Genomic DNA, 22,007 nt, shown 5'->3' with positions numbered 1-22,007 from the left:
TTTACAAAAATCTTCTCCTCTGAAACTAATGGGCCAAATTGAACCAAACTTGGTCTCAATCATCATTGGGGTAGTTAGTACAAATAGTTTTAAAATTGTGTCCGGTGACCCGGTCAACCAACCAAGATGGCCGCCATGGCTACAAATAGAACATAGGGGTAAAATGCAGTTTTTGGCTTATAACTCAAAAACCAAAGCATTTAGAGCAAATCTGACATGAAATTAACTGTTTATCAGGTCAAGATCTATCTGCCCTGAAATGTTCAGAAGAATCGAACGCCCCGTTGTTGGGTTGCTGCCCCTGAATTGGTAATATTTGGCATCTGGTTGGTTATTATCTTGAATATTATTAAAGATAGAGATAAACAGTAAACAGCAATAATGTTCAGCAAAGTAAGTTTTACAAATAAGTAAAACGACCGATATGGTCAGTTGACCCCTTTAGGAGTTACTGCCCTTTATAGTCAATTTTTAACATTTTTCATAAATTTTTGTAGATTTTTCGAAAATATTTTCCACTGTAATTACTTGGCCAAGTTCATTATAGATAGAGATAATTGTAGCAACAAGAATTTTCAGTAAAGTAAGATGTACAAACACATCACCATCATCAAAACACAATTTTGTTATGAATTTATCTGTGTCCATTGTTTAATATGCACATAGACCAAGGTGAGCGACACAGGCTCTTGAGAGCCTCTAGTTGTATTATGCAAGTGGTTTCCGAAAGATTGTTTAATTGTAACTTGGTATTCTAAACATAGGAAATAATTTTTCATGAATGTATATTTTTCCTTCGTGCATTTTAAGTTAATTTGTCTGTATAAGGCTATCCCAGTAAACACACGACGTACTCCCGACGTCGGTTAATGGTCGTCTGAACGTCATGTCGTGAGTTTACGTCGTACCAACGTTGTGGGAACGTAAAAATCCAACGTTGGATGCAGACGTACAGACGACGTTATAAAATTACGTCGGATTCACGTAAATTTAGTACCTTGTCAGGACGTAACATTTTATCACGTTGTAACAACGTGCTTATAACTGTCATAATCCGACGTAACATTTTGTTACGTCGTATCGACATTATAAGAACGTAGTGAATACATTGTAAAAATCTGGTTTTATGGGACGAATTTTTGGGGTATGTCATAATGAGTATTCCTGGATATATCGATCATTCACCTTCACTAGAATATATTTACGATTTTTTCGATTTAAAAAAAAAAACTCCCCCTTTTTTCCCGCAGACATAATTTGCACCAAGATGTCAAAGAAAATATTACAAATCCAATTTTAATGTTTTAATATATGTATTTTATATGAATATCTATTGTTTAATATATCATTAAAATTGTGTCATCATTGATCACTTGGATTTCATTATCGTTTTTTACGATTTGATTAGTGTAACGTTCAGCAGTACTCGGGTTTTACCGCTGCATACTATGAAAAGTCTGAGCATGCGCACTTTTGCCGCTTGATATTTGAAAACAGTGAGAAATTTGCAGTGGAAATTTAGCTTGATGCAGATTCCAGAACAAAGAAAAAGGTAAAATAATGATTGCACATTACACCAAATAGGTTCTCCATGATAAAAACAAGTTTGATTGATGAAAATAAAACAGCTGTTACCGTGTTGGGCGCCTCTTTCAAGTCTTATACGTGACCGTGTTGAAATATGATACTTTTTCTTATACTGTCAATATATTGCACTGATACAAGATATTTTAGCCATAATGTGTGTTATTTGAATCCATTTATCAAATTGCTTGATTAACTTGTGTTGTTTCTGAAGATATATGCAATTAAAAATAAGTAATAACTGTAGAAGGTAAAAAAAAGGGGGAGGGGTGCACAGCCACAAGTACTTGTTTTCTATCTGTGACAAGAGCTACTATCCCTATATATTAAGGCTACAAGTGTCTTTTGCTCTGTTATTTTTTGATAATCATTGAAGCATAAAAGTCTTATCCATGTTATCAATATCAGAAAATGTGAAGCTAAACATCTCAGCACTTAAGATATCTGGGTCCATTACAAACTCCGCACATTTCAAACTTGGCATATTACCAACTCGGCCTATTAATGATAATACTGCATATATCACTGGGGGTCGTCGCTAACATGCATGAAATATTTGCCACTGGATGTCGAGCAACAAACGATCAATCATTGTATCACTGGGTCTGACATGGAAATAGACAATTGTGCCAATATAAAAGATGTTGTAAAATATAGGCGTCACAGAAAAAAATTAAGATAGCCATCAAAGTTGTCGTAATGGGACTAGGTTGTTGTAGGAAGGCGTCCCAGAAAAAAATAAAAATACAGCCTTCCAAGTCTTGAAAGTGTCATAATGATTTAGACTAGGATCTAGCCTTGTAAATTGGGTAAAATTTTCTTGTTTTCAGGGTAAAACCCAGTTTACAGGTGTTAAAAAACAGAACATAGGGACATCTTTTTTTCTGTACAATTTATAGTATGAAATCTACATGTTTATCAATGACGAGCTACATGTACAATCACTAAATATGTGATCAGAAACAATGTTGTAATCAATCATAAAACATATGAATTTTGGAATGCATTTTAATTTTAAATTTGTCACTTTGTTCTCCTAAAGAGTTGTTGGACTAACATGCATACAATTTTTTTTATATAAATAAGGCGGTGAATTTTCTCGTTTGAATTGTTTCACATTGTCATTTTAGGGCCTTTCATAGCTGGCTATGCGGTATGGGCTTTGCTCATTCTTGAAGGCCTGACGGTTACCTATAAATGGTAATTTCTGTGTCATTTTGGTCTCTTGTAAAGAGTTGTCTCATTGGCAATCATAACACATCTTCTTTTTTTTATGAAACAGACAGAAGAATATAAAAGATAATTGAATGTATTTTTAATTTTTTTTCCACAGTCTTGTATATAAATCCACAATCTATCCAATGTGTCTGAGGTTGAGGAAATCATTGCAGTAACCATGTAACAGTTAAGCATGCACCAGCTCAAAAATTTGGACCAAGATTTTAAAAAGGTAAACATCAGTTGATCAGCTCTTTTTATGTCCTCCTTAACTGAGTGATATAGTTTAACTCTTGTACTGTACGTACATACATGTACATTGAACTCAAAATTGGATTCTGTTATCTAACGTTTGCCTAAACCACATGTTATGCAACTAATACACAACGCTTATTATCATAAAACGCAGAGTTTGAATTTGGAGAGCATCTGCTTTACTGTTCTCTAGATATGTCCTTTAAATTAAGTTTGATAAGATATTTGTGGATCATGGACACATTCTTCTTATATTAATTTTATTTATCAAATTATAATTTGTTGATTTTATAAATTGCGTTCATTGGCATATGCTATGAGGTCTTGTTGTATTGATGTACATTCTAAATTTATTAAGGTAGAATCCTTTGCATATCTTAAATTAATTGAAAAATGACAATATTGTGAAACCAAATTTCCTTTATTTATTATTTGGACTCATTATTATTTGTAGAATAACCACTGGTTGCTCCAGAAAATATGATGTCCCCTCTCCCCCAGGGAAAGCTCTTTTCTTAAATTTTATTTGGGGGTGGTTGTGTATGAAATACCAAAATGCAAAGGGAGTGTTGTTCTTATTAATTTTTAATTCTGTCGGTGCTGGGATTTTTTTTTAAAGGGCTTAGGGCTGTCCCTTAGGGGCCATCATAGTATTTTCTGGAACAGACATAATATTATTAACACATGTTCAATTTAACAACAAATTTATTTTTTAAATAAGAACAAAGGTTAATCATAAGTTATGAATAATTATATACTGTTGAAATTGTGTTTAATTTCTAACATACATCATCAAAATGTGTATAATTGGCAAAGATACAAACATCTCAGTAACAACACAACATAATTATGAATCTGCAGTTTATTATAGGACCAGCAATAGAAAAAATATTGATTATGTTTAAACACAGGATAATTTTAAAGAACTGCTGTAATTCACAAGTTGGGATCAATTTATTTTTTTGTATTTTATAATTTATGATTTTTTTTTTCAGAGATCTGAAACCAACACAAGACCAGCTGGGTCAATATTCCTAATGCGCCTCCAAATGAGGAACTAATGCGCCATCAAATGAGGAACACAAAAGTTGTGTGTAAACAAAAATGGTCTCTGTAGTGATATTGAACATGTTTCATTTTTAACAAGTGACTGAGCTTTACCATTTGTTTTGATCTGGAAAGTAGAGGATCATAGTATAAATATGTAAAACTATGGAGTTTTTTTAATGTATTCAAAGTATTAAATTTTCAAAGAAATTGTTGCGTGAAAAAAAATCGCACTTCGTATTCTGAAAATTTAACCACATATATATGTGAAAATGTCTTAGCTTCGAAACAAGCCATCCTACATATCCAGTGTACTATATTGACTGAGCTAGAGTAGAAAACATTACCAATACTAACTACATGTATGCAGAAACAATTGTGCAAATTGCCCAGCTGAATAGAGGGCAGAAAACCAACATTTGGAATGACATGTACAATGTATACAACCAACACAAGACTAAAATTTGGAATAAAAATAAAAAATTCAGAAACAAACTATTATTTTTTTTATTGGTTCATGTAGCTACATGTACATTGTAAGAAAAAAGAAGTCTTAACTTTTGGATATGTCTATCATTTTGGTCTCATTAGCAATCATACCACATCTTCTTTTTTATACTATCTCTAGTTGGTCAATGGAAAAAAAGCAATAGTTAGTTGAATTGAATTTCAGGTATTTTCTTCATTTGGGATATTTTTAGAAGTGTGTATGAATTGTGTAGAATATATATATTTATAAATTAGACGGTCAGATTTTGGGCCGATTTTCCTAGCTTGTAATCTTGTGAATCCAGCTGAATGAATTTTCAGTAAATATTAAGGTAAATGTGGTAGTTTGTTGTATTTCTGAATAATTCATTAAAAATGGTTTTCCGTCGTCAAAGTGAAACCTAGCTGTCTACATTCTAGAATTTCCGCCATCATAGTGAAATCTATTTTCTAGGCCACTGAAACACTAAACATTCAGAATTTGAAGCATGTACCAAGATGTCATGTTGAAGGCTGTACATGTACCTATAATTGCTAACATCATCAATATTTGATTTAAGGATAGAGGGTTGTCTTATTGGCCATCATACAAAATATCCTTTTTTGAAAAGTATTATGTGTTAAAAGAAAGAAAAGTTGCATTTGTTAAATGGAAATGTGTAATTCTTGTACTTCAGTATTGCAAAAGTTAAAAACTTAAGACTTTATTAACCTTAAACAACTATTTTTGGGAAAACTAGATATTTATACATTTCACACTGAAACCTGCCAAAAAGATTAAAAAAAAAAACTTTTTGACAATTTCATATACAGCTGGCAGTTTGGAAATAGAGTACATATCGACATCTGTCCATCTTTCCCACATAGAAAAATTTACAACTTAAAACGGGTCAAAAGGAAAAAAAGACCCTGTTTACATACTTCTTCAATGGAATTGCATTGATTCTATCAATTAAATGAGGACAACGAAACATTTATAGTTGTGCTGTGACGTTGTTACAACGTTTTATGATGGTAATAAATTACGTCACAAATTACGTTGTGCCAACGTTGTGTGGATGGTTGTCAGCACGTGCCTTGGAGTCCACAAAATTACGTTGTACTAACGTAATTTTACTACGTTGTCACAACGTAATGTCAACGTTGGATTGTTTACTGGGATAGTATTACAATAGTCTTTTTTGACTTATATATTCTCTTCAACGAATGAGGTTTTTTTTCATTTTTAAACGTTTTGTCTGAATCATAACTCGAGAGTAATTGCAGAAAATTTGGGTGTAGTGCATGCTGAGTAAAATGTGTACCGATTAGTAGTATTACTCTGTCAAATCACTCAGCTCGCTTCTGTTGCAATTTCATCAGTTATTTTTTGCTCTGATTATTAGCTACTAAATGAATTTATGACATATTCGACATATTATATCGTTCAATTATCGCGCTTTTGAAAAGTAACACTTTTAATATCCCCGTAAAATAATTTTCTTGTCTGTTCGAAATGTGTTTCTAATTCAAAACGCTTGCAATCAGCATTAATCATACGGTTGTTATCCAGATACTTTAGATCTTTTGCGTTCATGTTAAACACAATTCACTAGGGTTTTTTTTCAGTTAGAAATAACAATGTCAAATATAATGATTTCGGTGGAATATAATTCATTGATTCCCTCACTTAACATCCTTGTGTTCATGCTAAGAGCACATTAGACAATGTTTCTATACATTCCATTGTGTTCCTACTGTCTTTTGTTAATGGAAGTTTGTTGAAATATGAAACAATATACTTCACGATATCAATCATTAATGATTAATTAAAGCTCAATTTCTATGTTTGAATAATATGGATTTAGTTGTTATTATTTGCAACTTTTGAAGCGAAATGGAATGCATTATTGTATATCAATAAAAGATAATTGTTTAAAAATTAATGAAAACAACCATAGAAACCCATTTAAAACATTTATGTGTTTCTGTTATGGCATGTCATTCCATAAAGTTTGAATTTAACTGTAGAATCTAAATGATATGCAGTTGGTTTCCTTTCCTAAAAGAGTTATCTTAAAAAAGAGTTTTAAATTTAGAGTTAAGTCAAAGTAAATAACTATTTGGGTGGAAGATTAGGAAGAAAAATTTCCAGAAAACCACAAATCCAAAAGAAAACACGAAGGATGTTCAAAATGAATTGCATGTCTTCTATTGTTGCTCTTATGACACATACAAGCCAATAGTTTAGACGTTTAGAGTGAGACGGGTAACCCGGGTTATATGAAATTGCTGTTTACTCTATATATTATACACATTTCTAAAGTATCACTTGTTTGATTTCATCTCATTATGAATTATTTCTGTTTATTTCCTATACTGGTGTTAATGTTACGAGTGTTTTATTTCTAATATAATTCAGTCATTTCTGTTGACATGATCGTTAAACTAAAAGCTTTTCAAAATGAACAGTAATGATCTTACTGCAGTAGCAATATTTTACATTCAAGACATATCTCTGATGGCTGATAAACTATAATGCATCACATACAATGCTACGAGTGAGACATTTTGACTAAAAGTTCAATACAAAGCCATTCTTGCAATCAATGAATGATATCTGGTTTCATGTTTGTTTTTGAAATGTGAATTTCTTCTTGCGCGTTATTCCCTACAGACATAACAGCATATACGACAAAATCTAAAGCTGTCATAAAAGTGTAACACTAATAGATATGGATGAAATTTATGAGGGTATTGATGGGATATACAGAATAGACATAAGAATTAATTGGATCAAACGTAAAGACAAAAGAATAATTAACAGGGAATAGGGCGTCATTCAAAGAATAAAGATAAGGTTGCAAATAAATAGAATGTAATGAGATGTTGAATTTGAAAGGAAAACATCATGTTTTTCTGTATATAATGATTCTTTTTTAACATCCTTCTTTTATGTAACGATTTCCGGAGACAACATTTTTTATTTGAAGAGTTTGATGCGATTGAACAATACGTCAACAATAAAAAAAAATTACTATTAATGTTTAAATTTATTCAAATCACTTCTATTTTTATGCTTATTATGACACTTGATAACATGTATCAAAACGTTTGTTTCTATGTGTTGTTGCGTTTGTTTTTTATTGCACTTTGGTGTTTCTGTTGTTATTTTACCGATATTTTTTAACATTGTCATACAAAAAGTCGGTTCAACCCACCACTTTTTTATTGAAATGTCATGTACCAAGTCAGGAATATAGCAGTTGTTATCAACAATTTCGTTTTTATGTATGTTGGCGTTTGTTTTTGTTGCACTTTATTGTTCATGTTCTTCCTTTGTTTTCCTTTTATAGGTTGTGTGTTTTTTCAGTTTTAGTTTTACCCCGATTTGCTTTCTCTTTATCGATTTATGACCCTTCAACACCGGTTTACTACTCTTGCCTTTATTTATTATCCTCATACAACCATTTAATCAAGTGATATGTTTATCTTTTCTTGCAAGTAACCTGTTGAAATAATCATTGATAACTTAAACAAGACTGTTGTAAATTCAAGTTGAGAATTGGTATATAGTTCATGTGATTCCTTCAGTCGCCTGAATTTATTTGGTTCAACAAGTGAAAATGACAAAAATCAAATTATATTTGTGCGAATCGCTTTTCTCAATTTATCTCAATTTGAAACGCGCAAAATATACCAAATTGATGGTCAATGATTTTTTTTTAAATATGTGAAGAGCTATATGGGTTGAAAATATTTTTTCAATTTGCAAAGAAGAGTTTTTTGGGAAAAAATACCGATTGTCCAACAAAAGCAGTATCGTTTTAAGGGGACGTTAAAGAAAGTTATACTTTACATTTTAGTTTTACTTTCCTTACCCGTATACGTCAATTACACCGACTTCGTTGCTATAGAGATCAAATCCAAATAATTGCTTAGTTTAGACAACATAATCATTCCAGTAAGTTTTATTTTCGTCGCAGCGTCTTCGTGCATATAATGACAACATCTTGTTTCATTTAGTCGCTGATTAATGACTGATTTATGTGTTATACAATCGTTTAGTTATGCCAACAACAGAAAACATGAACTCGTTGTAATTGTAGTCCCGAAACGTAACTTACATCCTCCTTCGATTTCCATTTAATTTACTCAAGATATCTACCAATTTACAGAGAGTTTAGGCTGATGAGCTCGTATCTTTAAAAAATCACAAAAAGTAAAATCATAAAAATACTGAACTCAGAGGAAACTTCAAAACAGAGAATCCTAAGTCAAATGGCAAAATCAAAAGCTCAAACACATCAATCGAATGGATAACAACTGTCATATTCCTAACTTGGTATAGGCATTTTGTTTATGTAGAACATGGTATTATAGCTAGCTTAACCTATCATTCATGCATACTTTATTTAAATTGAGGACAACCCAGAGATTATACAAATGGTATTAATGCAACAATTTGAAGTTGTGGTGATTGCGATTAGTACAATTACATTTTGCAGTTTAAAAGCATGCTCGAAATACAATCATGTTTGCTAAACATTGCATATGACCATCGGTCAATTATCTCTTGAGAATTGACAATAGCAAAAAGAGATGAAATAATAAAAATACCTATCCTATTTCTATTTGTTAACAGTTTATACATTTCTATCAAATGTGTAAAATGTAATTATTCAATGCTTGTTTATGTGATAGAAATAAAGAAACATTCTATAACAATTTCTTGATTTAGAACAAACTGTATGGTTTCAAAAGACAAAGGAAGCAGTTTCATTATGCCTTAAGAGATATATCTAATTAAATTCGACGGATCTTTTGATTAAAATGTGTTGCACTCTGAATAACCCGCATTCGCGTAATTCAAAAGTTTGTACAATATTGTTTAGGTTATTTCATATAGACAGGAAAATATTGCAGTCATTCCTTAAAATGTAGTTAAATTCCATATTAATGAATCAACCATGAAAAAACGTTGACGACTTCAAGGTCACATGACAAAATTATGTGTTTTTAGCTGATAATCAAAACATATTTCAGGCCATCAGAGGATATGTGACATTCAAAATTCAATTATTTGTTCATACAACGGTTAACGGTGTCATTTATAAGGTTCATGTGGACTCTATGGCTAAAATGGTCGTATTTTCACCTCAAAATTTACTCTGAGTACAGACAAACCTGCACATCTGTAACAAATTTCAGGCATAGCATGCCCTAGATAAATGAATTTTAAGTTTGTTTCATGTTTTAAAAAAAACAAACACTTACCAGGATTTTGCCGTGCACTTTTTTTCATTCCTCCAGAAGGTGCCAAAATAAACTAAGTTGGGAAACAGGTTTGAGAACTTCCCAACAGGTAAAAATTAAAGTGAGCATTTTTATTGATATGGACATTACATGGACAATAGCTACCTGACAATAATTGGTTATTTAAACTGTGTACCTGAGTGGACCATATCAAGATAAACTCAACTGTTAGTTAATTTTATCATCTTCTGCAGAGACGAAAAAAAGTGTACGGCAAAATCCAGTTAAGTTAAGAATTTTCTAAATCATACAATGCATTTGAATTCTATTTATCTAGGGCATGCTATGCCTTAAAACTTTTCCAGATGCACAGGTTTGCCTGTACTCAGAGAAAAATTTGAGGTGAAAATACGGCCATTTTAGCCATAGGGTCCACATGAACCTTAATGCAGAAACTTTAACAACAATATTCAAATGATCATGCCATTTTATAAGGTAAAAACTAAAGGTATAACTCGGTCAACTAATCTCCGTGAGTGAAATAAAGTCACAACTGAAGTTGCGGCAGTTCATCAACAAAAAAATTCAATGACATGGTCGATTGTTGTTCATTAAAGAAGAAGATCAACATGCGTATGTGTTCGCAAACAATATCAATAAACACATATTAACCAGTATACGGTACGCATCTTTCGAACATAGAAAGGTAAATGATACGGTGTGAACTTAAAAGTAACAGACAAACACCGCCTCCGGTTAAATTAGTTTTTAAAATAACTAAATTATTACTCCATTGGATATTTGGTGGATATTTACTGTGGATTATTTTATTTTTATTCTGTTACACCGTTCCGTAATTTATATAGTTCGTTTCATTATATTCTTAATCTATTTATGTGTTCCAGTCTAGGAGGATTATTCATCTTAAACGTTAAAACATCGTACCGTCGCTACCTTTCCCTCTCTCATTCGTATCCGTGACAGGAAAATTGCAAGGTCATTACAATCACGAGGAACATTTCGTCGAGACGTCATCCTGGACACAATTCGTGGCTAACCACAGAGTGAGTTAATTATATAACATTGTATTTAAAGCCTTCAAATTGCCTTTCGTATGATTGAACCTTTTCTCCGTGAAATACTGGAAATGTAACCGTTCTTGAAAGTACAACATTTTCTTGGATTCAACGGACTGTGCAATCAATTATTTTGGACATTTCATACACTAGACACATTAATTCAACACATTGTAAAATTGTATTTTATTTGTTTTTCAGTTTTTTACCTTTTGTTAGATTGGTTTAAGAATAAATTGTCAGCACCTGATATTCTTATTGCTTGCGCCCAATCGTGGTTATACTTAATGGTCAGGCCATTACAATTTTCGTTGTGCTAATTTTTGTGGATTGCGGAAACCTTGCACTTTTGTGGATATTTGATTACGTGGACAAAGTCTGGATATAACTTTATAGAAATTTGTTTTTCGTTGAACATTTAAATTCATGGTTCACCTGTACCCCGAAATCCACGAATATTGGTTTCAAACGAATAATAATGAATCCATATAGTAGTTGTCTCATTTGCAATCAGTAAAATTTTGTAAAGATATTAACCTTTATATCGCTACTTTATGTTGCATGATATATTCAAATTCACGAGTATGATGTATAGTCCGTTTGACTTCTATAAATCTTCAAAACATAATTCTTAAAAATTCATTTTTAAAGATAAATAGTTTTTTTCTTCATGTATGTTAATGTATGCTATATACGAACTCTGACTATGAATAACATAATTTTAAACCTATAATCAAGAAAGTTACTCATTAGGTCTCTATGTTACTTCAATTTATTTTAATGTAAAATACTCAATGGAGTATGTATGAGTAGTGTAACAGCCTTCCATTCAAAACAAAAACATTAGACATGTGCTCTTAACCTGTTTCATTGTACCATGTGACTTTACTCATTTAAATAACTCTGGTCATGTGTGCATGCTTTTGTATTTCTCATTGAATACAGAAAGCTCAGTAATCACATGACCAGAGTTATTTAAATGAGTAAAGTCACATGGTACAATAAAACAGGTTTAGAGCACATGTCTAATATTTTTGTTTTGAATGGAAGGCTGTTACACTACTCATACATACTCCATTGAGTATTTTATATTAAAATAAATTGAAGTAACATAGAGACCTAATGAGTAACTTTTTTGATTATAGGTTTAAAATTATGATATTCATAGTCAGAGTTTGTATATATCATACATTAACATACATGAAGAAAAAAAATATTTATCTTTAAAAATGAAATTTTAAGAATTATCTTTTGAAGATTTATAGAAGTCAAACGGACTATATATATTCTTGCTTTTGACCTATCTTAATGACAAACCTTGAAGATATCACAAAAACTCCTAGATTGGAAGAAAATTGTATGATTTCAAAAGACAAAAACAGTCAGTTCCATTAAGCCTTGAGACATATTCATAATTACTTTTGCCTTCGACGAATCATTAAACTTGTGTTGATTGAAAGAGAAAAAGTTATTACACTATATCAAGGTTTTAAAAAACTAATCATATTTTCAGTGGAAATCTTTGAAGTGCACATAATGTATATATTGGCTTCTAGCACATATATCAAAGGAGATTTTTCTTCGTTTTATGTGTATGCTTTGTGTAAATACATATTTTACCACTTCGTTTATGCATTAGTGTAATGAAACATGATTATTGCTGCAGTTCGAACGTGACTTGTGATGTATGTAGACAGATTTTATTTGTTATGATTACCGGGATGCTGCCGCATTGGAGCGCGTTTAGTATCTTCTATTATTTGCAAATAATCGTGACGAAACCGGTACTGAAAAGACAAATGAGTTTTGAGCAATGTGAATCGCACTTAAAATCCGATGTAAGAGTACTTTATCCCCCCACCACCCCCTAATAATACAAAATGTATCTGTTATAATGTATAATGTATAATAAAATTTTACACACAATTCATGCATCAATGGCGTTATATTTACTATATTGTCTCATAAATGACATAAAGACGGTTTTTAAACTTATTTCGTGTTTATTTGCTATTGTTTTATTTATATACACACAATAAATCTTTCTGTTAAAAAACAAGATACATTGTGTTACTAGGAGCTCTTTTGTTTTATGTGTAAGGTTCCTTGTGTTACAGAACATGATAGATAATCCCTCACTAATGCTAAACTAATTTGCAAGAATCTGAAATACCGATTTAACTTGGTGTTGAATTTCGCTGTGACAAAAACGGTAAAATGTACAGTAAAGCATAGAAACGGACAAAACAACAACAAAAAACACGGCGTATAGATAAAAAAAAAAAACAAGAATGTGTCCATAGTACACGGATGCCCTACTCGCAGTATCATTTTCCATGTTCAGTGGACCGTGAAATAGGGGTTAAAATTTTAATTTGGCATTCAAATTAGAAGGATAATAATACCATAGGGAACATGACTGTGTACTTAGTTTCAAGTTGATTGTACTTCAACTTCATCAAAAACTACCTTGACCAAAAACTTTAACCTGAACTTCGCACTATCATTTTCTATGTTCAGTGGACCGTAAAATTGGGGTCAAAACTTTAATTTGACACTACAATTAGAAAGATCTTATCATGAGAAACATGTGTACTAAGTTTAAAGTTGATTGGACATCTACTTCATCAAAAACTACCTTGACCAAAAACTTTAACCTGAATCCGGACGAATGGACGAACGGACGCACAGACGAACGAACGGACAGACGGACGAACGGACCTACAGACCAGAAACATAATGCCTCTCTACTATCGTAGGTGGGGCATAAAAACAGAAAACAGTACAGAAACAAAATGATCATAACGAACACCAACAACACAGAGTATGCAATCTGTTGCTATGGAATGGTATGCATTTTTTCATTAGTGGCACAACTTGTGAAGTAATAACAGTTAAGCAAACCTAGATTTCAGTAGCGTTTCTATATTGTAGAGACAGATCCATGACAATCTGAATAAAGACACAGTACTATTGCAACTAGGAATAGGTCAACGTAATGACGAGTTCACATCAGCAATTTCTTTTTGTCCCGTCCTTACAAACACGGTACATGCGGGAGATGTAAATCAAATGACCACACATGACCAGGTCAAGCTGTAGTAACAATGCCACTTCATAAACCTTCAACTCGCAACGATAGTTTTGAGACTGAATAAGACTGCTACCTCAACTGCTAAACCGTCCATCTGATGCCAGGGCAGACAAATTAACACCAAAAGAGTTTCCAGTATACTGAAATGCCACAGAACGATACAACAAAACATTTTAAGGTTTAAGGTTATGCAGTATAATTGTCAGACAGAGACCAAATCAGAAGAAACAGCACTGACCTCAAACATCCCCAACAAAATTGGTCGACATCTTTGTCAGTTATTTGTTTTCTCTCAATCGATTTATAATTTATGAACAGCATTATAATACAGTTGTCTGTATGTACAACTATTGTCAATTGAAAATTAAAAATAATCTAGTGTTGCGTTTTAAATACACTTGACAGGTCGTCTGTGTATTACGGGATTTAAATTGTGCAAATTGTTACTGTATAAAATGTGACTGTGTCAATAAATATAAATATCAATATTCATCCGCAGTATATTAACTGAACACACCATTGGTCAAATTGATATTAAAGTTGTTTATTCTAAAAATGTTTAATTGTATTGTATCTGCAAAATTCAGAAATATTAATGTTCATTGACATTTTCAATGTGTGTTGTCACAAAGCACTCAGCAGCAACATTATATAGAAAATAATTGTCATCAAACAATGATTGTTAGATGTAAAATTAATCCCAGTGGGTTTGTTTTCTTTAGAAAACACAAACTGTAGTTTGTATAATATAACACTATCCTGGTTATCTCATTTTACATTTTTTTTTTCAAATATGTTATGATAACATATGGTTTAAAAATTGTTTGTATTAATTCGTGTGAATCGAGAGAAAAAAAAAGTTCGAAAGCAAAAAGAATTGAAAAAAAAAGTAAAATCACAAAAATACTGAACTCAAAGGAAAATCAAATCACATGGCAAAATCAAATGACAAAACACATCAAAAAACGAATGGACAAGAACTGTCATATTCCTGACTTGGTGCAGACATTTTCAAATGTAGAAAATGGTGGATAAAACCTGGTTTTATAGCGCTAAATCTCACACTTTGTTGCCAGTCTCATGAAATTCCAATGATGCGTGAACTTAACAAATAGTCAAAATATGGGTACAGCAGTCATCATCGTGTGACAAATTTAAAAGGAACAATTTATCAGAACACAAAAACATCGATCTACAAACACAGTCTTTGTATCGCGTGTCTGACGTCAGAAAATTCAAACTATTCAATAATCATATGTGCAAAAAAAAAATCAAAAAAAAATATTGAACCATCTAGTGTATCTTGTTTCAATCCATCCCCCTTTTACATACATACGCAAGCATGTGTTGCCCAGGAAGATGCTCAATTAAAGCAATTGTATTTATGAAAATCATTGATTATCATAGTTCTTTACTTCAGGTTGTCAACAAACGTTGATTACAGAAAAAGGCTTAGAAAATGAATTGTAGTTTGTTTAAATTTTAGTTCACAGAAATTCATAAGTGGAAAACCTCACTTAAAAAAACAGAATCAATTGCAATTGGATCAACAGAGCATACAAAATACGAACGAGTGCGTTTGGTTCGTTAAACACCTCTTGTTGACGCCATTTAGAAACTCTACTAAACCTGCCAAATAGGTTGATGACGAGTTAACTGTTGGTTAAGACGATCAAACGTAGGGTGGTGTTCGATTGTCAGTCGAGTAAACTCGACAGCTTCTACTAACATGAGTTTGAAGAATGAAACGGAATTTAATGAGGCTGTCATTAAAGCGAGATGGTTAGCGCTATAAAACCAGGTTTAATCCACCATTTTCTACATTTGAAAATGCCTGTACAAGTCAGGAATATGACACTTCTTGTCCATTCGTTTTGATGTGTTTTGTTATTTGATTTTGCCATGTGATTATGGACTTTCCGAATTGATTTTCCGCTAAGTTCAGTATTTTTGTGATTTTACTTTTTATTGAAGGTTCCCATTTTACTGCAACATATGAGTATTTTATCAATAAATTATCCAACTTATAGATTGAAAATAAACTGACAACCCTAAAAAAAAAAAAAAAAAAAGAAAAATCGTTGCTTTGCTAGGAGGTACGGAAAGGTTGTGGGTTTTATCTGAACTATTTATTTAAAAATTATTAAATCGACACAAGCATTTTATTGAACCCAGCTTTAATCGTTATTAGTTTTCCCAAACCTTGGTTAATCTATTTAATGGTTAAATATTACGACTATTAAACTGGGTTATCTCACCATGTCTTATCAAATTTACAATGATTTAACACGTTCTTTCTGGAAATTGACTCATTCCATTTTATTTGTTTCTAAATTAATGAGAGCTTCGTAGTATAAAATTTATTTTTATGAGGGAAAATATATCCATGTTAGCTATATATCATTCATAATCAAGAAAAATGTAAATCCTGACTTGATAACCTAGACTATCAGTTGCACTGACAGTAATTCAAGACTAAGTTGGAACAATTTTTATCACTAAATGTAAAAATGATGAGATTGGATACGGAATTAATTGTGAAAAAATGTGAACTTAGTCGACAGTCAGGAGACAAAAATGGGAATCACTAAAATGTGATCTACAACATATGAACGAACTGGAGAAAGGAAACTATAGGATAACAGTTGTGTTTACAAAAATCAACTGGTAATATGCCAAAGCTATTTAAATTGTGTTTACATCCTGTTTAGCTGATACACTTATATGTATACTTTTATATATTTCTCAGTCTTTGGTTTCCTGTTGTTTTTTGTGTTACACTGTTTGTCTGTTTGTCTTTTTCGATTTAAGCCATGTTGTCAGTTTGTTTTCCACTGATGATTGTGATTGTCCTTTTGGTATCTAATGCCTCTTTTGACATTGCACAGCGGCATGCCTTTCTCAGAATGTTTACGAAGTCTATATAATAAATCCGTTGGAGTTGAAGAATGTAAATAAGTTTTCAATAAGTTGTTATTGGCTTTGAACTAGCTTTCAATAACATCTAATTCTACAAAATTGTTATTTTATTTATGTTTTTGTAAGTTGCTTTTGTTGTTCATACCAGTATAAAGCCATTCCAGCTGTTTCTTATAGCTTGTGCCTGTGATGAGCTCTAAATCGTTGTTCCATGTTGAGGATGATTAAGTGATCGCAGATATATTGAACTCCTTTTCATTTTTGTATCTGTTTATATTTTATGTTGTCTTTTACAGTAAATTTACGTTGTTTGTATTGTAGCAGGTCCGCTTCATGTTTTGCTATTTTCCTCGATTTGGTCAAGGATAGGACACTCTAAACTAGAAAGTTTGCCAACCATTTTTCAGTAGTAATATTCCTTCTATTCAATAGAACGAGATGTTTGAATCTCAGTTAGTACAATATGCTCGTGCATTTACGGCCTCCAATACCTAATTGATCAATCGATACGATGTGTTGCTGTCGAAAACTCAGAAGACACATGATTTCGTGGTTTAATATCTTACAACATATTGAAAAATCTTAATATGATCAATATGATTATAGTATTTTTAAAATATTTTGCAAAATTGCACAAGCACTGTCAATGTTTATGATAAGATTGCAACTATTATCATCTGATCTAAGTTTATAAGTACCATTCATTTTTCTTCCGACCGCATTTAATACAGAGTGATACAACTAGAATGGAAATTATACCATATTTCTTAGCCTTCCCTAGAAAATGTCTCAAATGGATTTGTTCTTGATGAAGTCTAAAGTTTGATTACAATGACTCCCTGGAGATTTGCTGTAAAGCTTTTACAAAATGAAAGGTGTCAATAGTCTTAACATGAATAGTAATATACAACCATGATTCCTCTGTTAAACTGACATTTATATCTCAATGTAGTGTGTATTAGCACAAAATAAGACAATTTCTTTAAGAAAGAATAGCATGTTTCCTTGTCAACATATGGGGTTTATTGTTTAAATTAATGATCCCTAGAGAATAATAAGGTTTTATACTCTTTAATAAATAATGGTGAAGCAAAATTTTATTAGCAATAATTGTTTATTTGAGAATGTAAGAAGCTTTGATATTCGACAATCAATTATTCATTTTATTATTTGGTGGGCCCGAGACATGTAGTAAGCCGCTGAAGAAACAACAAACATATAGCCATAATGTAACTAAACATTTGATTGCGAATGCGAGAACCTTCGGTATTCGATAAGCTATACATTTATTGTTTATTGGGTCTCCAGACGTTTAGCAGGCCGAAGAAGAAACAACAAACATATAGCCATGATGTAACTAAACATTTGATTGCGAATGCGAGAACCTTCGGTATTCGATAAGCTATACATTTATTGTTTATTGGGTCTCCAGACGTTTAGTAGGCCGAAGAAGAAACAACAAACATATAGCCATGATGTAACTAAACATTTGATTGCGAATGCGAGAACCTTCGGTATTCGATAAGCTATACATTTATTGTTTATTGGGTCTCCAGACGTTTAGCAGGCCGAAGAAGAAACAACAAACATATAGCCATGATGTAACTAAACATTTGATTGCGAATGCGAGAACCTTCGGTTTTCGATAAGCTATACATTTATTGTTTATTGGGTCTCCAGACGTTTAGTAGGCCGCTGAAGAAACAACAAACATATAGCCATAATGTAACTAAACATTTGATTGCGAATGCGAGAACCTTCGGTATTCGATAAGCTATACATTTATTGTTTATTGGGTCTCCAGACGTTTAGCAGGCCGAAGAAGAAACAACAAACATATAGCCATGATGTAACTAAACATTTGATTGCGAATGCGAGAACCTTCGGTATTCGATAAGCTATACATTTATTGTTTATTGGGTCTCCAGACGTTTAGTAGGCCGAAGAAGAAACAACAAACATATAGCCATGATGTAACTAAACATTTGATTGCGAATGCGAGAACCTTCGGTATTCGATAAGCTATACATTTATTGTTTATTGGGTCTCCAGACGTTTAGTAGGCCGAAGAAGAAACAACAAACATATAGCCATGATGTAACTGAACATTTGATTGCGAATGCGAGAACCTTCGGTATTCGATAAGCTATACATTTATTGTTTATTGGGTCTCCAGACGTTTAGTAGGCCGAAGAAGAAACAACAAACATATAGCCATGATGTAACTAAACATTTGATTGCGAATGCGAGAACCTTCGGTATTCGATAAGCTATACATTTATTGTTTATTGGGTCTCCAGACGTTTAGCAGGCCGAAGAAGAAACAACAAACATATAGCCATGATGTAACTAAACATTTGATTGCGAATGCGAGAACCTTCGGTATTCGATAAGCTATACATTTATTGTTTATTGGGTCTCCAGACGTTTAGTAGGCCGAAGAAGAAACAACAAACATATAGCCATGATGTAACTAAACATTTGATTGCGAATGCGAGAACCTTCGGTATTCGATAAGCTATACATTTATTGTTTATTGGGTCTCCAGACGTTTAGCAGGCCGAAGAAGAAACAACAAACATATAGCCATGATGTAACTGAACATTTGATTGCGAATGCGAGAACCTTCGGTATTCGATAAGCTATACATTTATTGTTTATTGGGTCTCCAGACGTTTAGCAGGCCGAAGAAGAAACAACAAACATATAGCCATAATGTAACTAAACATTTGATTGCGAATGCGAGAACCTTCGGTATTCGATAAGCTATATATTTATTGTTTATTGGGTCTCCAGACGTTTAGTAGGCCGAAGAAGAAACAACAAACATATAGCCATGATGTAACTAAACATTTGATTGCGAATGCGAGAACCTTCGGTTTTCGATAAGCTATACATTTATTGTTTATTGGGTCTCCAGACGTTTAGTAGGCCGAAGAAGAAACAACAAACATATAGCCATTATGTAACTAAACATTTGATTGCGAATGCGAGAACCTTCGGTATTCGATAAGCTATACATTTATTGTTTATTGGGTCTCCAGACGTTTAGCAGGCCGCTGAAGAAACAACAAACATATAGCCATGATGTAACTAAACATTTGATTGCGAATGCGAGAACCTTCGGTATTCGATAAGCTATACATTTATTGTTTATTGGGTCTCCAGACGTTTAGTAGGCCGGAGAAGAAACAACAAACATATAGCCATGATGTAACTAAACATTTGATTGCGAATGCGAGAACCTTCGGTATTCGATAAGCTATACATTTATTGTTTATTGGGTCTCCAGACGTTTAGTAGGCCGAAGAAGAAACAACAAACATATAGCCATGATGTAACTAAACATTTGATTGCGAATGCGAGAACCTTCGGTATTCGATAAGCTATACATTTATTGTTTATTGGGTCTCCAGACGTTTAGTAGGCCGAAGAAGAAACAACAAACATATAGCCATAATGTAACTAAACATTTGATTGCGAATGCGAGAACCTTCGGTATTCGATAAGCTATACATTTATTGTTTATTGGGTCTCCAGACGTTTAGTAGGCCGAAGAAGAAACAACAAACATATAGCCATGATGTAACTCAACATGCTTTTTTGCTTCATGCATTTGTTTGAGACTTCAAACCTAATAAAACAATTAATACCGCAAATATTTCATCCGAGATGCTAGCGCTGCTGAGTAGACAAAATTAACATGCTATATATCAAAAAGTAAAATAACAACAAAAAAAAAGAACTCCTATATAAAAACTCCAAAACGGGATGTCCGTTATCAAATGGTATAATTAAAAGCTTAAACACATCAAACGATTGGATAACAACTGTCATATTCCTGACTTGGTACAGGCATATGCTGATGTAGAAAATGGTGGATTAAACCTGGTTTTATAGGTAGCATAACCATTCACGTGTATTACAGTCCCATAATAGTCAAAAATCTAGCAAAACATTGTGTATTGAAAACTGTGTCAACCTTGGTGTGTATACCTATAAAAAAAAATTATATTCTTAAGCAATCATGGAGATTTTATTGTTATAATTTAAATTGATACTAGTACTTCATAAAGCAGTAACGTCATTTCCTTAAATCGGTACCTTGCGTATTTTGTTTTTTGTAACTTTTTGTAATACTTTGGTTACGAGACAGTTTTTTGCTGTATCTGATTTCATTTTACATACAAACGTCACGTGATAACATCAGAAATATATGAAGTGTTGGATCAAACAACAACGTCTGCATTAAAACGTCAACAAGAGAACAATTTCACCTTACTGTAGGTTTTCATTAATTAAGGAGTCAAACTAGAATAGCGTGGTCGACAATGTTAAGTTTAATCTATTTGAAGCATTGCTTTTGCTTTATTCGGCTGTGTATATATATATATGGAAGTTTTTAACGACCTTGACTGGCTATACAGCCCTTGCACGGTCGGCATTCGGCTGTGTATAAACTAGTCATGAACATAGAAAAAAGTTCATATGGCAGTACGGTTCTTTCCATTTGATTTTTAAATTACTTTACATTTTATTCTGAGGTTATTGTGTTATAATTTATTGTTAAATGTAACGCGTCTTCTTACTGGCTGACAGTGTTTGGTTTATCAGCTCATAGATATAATTTTGTCATGTGACCGTGATGTCATCGACGTTTTTACACGTTTTAACCAAGTTTACAACGGATTTTAGAATTAAATTATAAGCAATGACTGTAACATTTGTTCTGTCTATTCGAAATAACATACGCGTATTTTTCAGTGTGCACCACATTTTTTATGTTATTTCTTCATAGTTGTAAAAGGTACCAGGCTTATAATTGAATTTGCCAGACGCGAGTTTCGTCTACATAAGACTCATCAGTGAAGCTCAGATCAAAATAGTTATAATGCCAAACAAGTTCAAAGAGGACCCAAAATTCTAAAAAGTTTCGCTAACAAATAAATTAAACCCTGTCACATTGTTTGTGCATGAGCCTCTAGTCCAGTGGTTTTCGTTGGTTGCTGTTTGACATAATTGTTTTTCAGTTATTCACACTAATCAGGCCGTTACTTGTGCTTTGTACGTTTTCTTTTTCAAATAACTTT

General features: G+C 32.4%; 2 long non-coding RNA genes across 2 annotated transcripts; both read left to right on the top strand.

Annotated features, from left to right (window-relative positions):
• Positions 1 to 2,940: 2,940 nt before the first annotated feature.
• On the top strand, positions 2,941 to 4,599 carry LOC139493156 (uncharacterized). Its single transcript, XR_011656931.1, has 2 exons — positions 2,941 to 3,034; positions 4,053 to 4,599. It is a non-coding gene; the product is annotated as an uncharacterized lncRNA (long non-coding RNA).
• Positions 4,600 to 10,734: 6,135 nt separating this feature from the next.
• On the top strand, positions 10,735 to 14,484 carry LOC139492315 (uncharacterized). Its single transcript, XR_011656788.1, has 2 exons — positions 10,735 to 10,892; positions 13,839 to 14,484. It is a non-coding gene; the product is annotated as an uncharacterized lncRNA (long non-coding RNA).
• The last annotated feature ends 7,523 nt before the right edge of the window (positions 14,485 to 22,007 follow it).

This window comes from Mytilus edulis, chromosome 10 (assembly GCF_963676685.1).
Source record: "Mytilus edulis chromosome 10, xbMytEdul2.2, whole genome shotgun sequence".
NCBI lineage: Eukaryota > Metazoa > Mollusca > Bivalvia > Mytilida > Mytilidae > Mytilus > Mytilus edulis.
The sequence above is the reverse complement of the archived record's forward strand: the minus strand, read 5'-3'. Positions and strand labels throughout refer to the sequence as shown.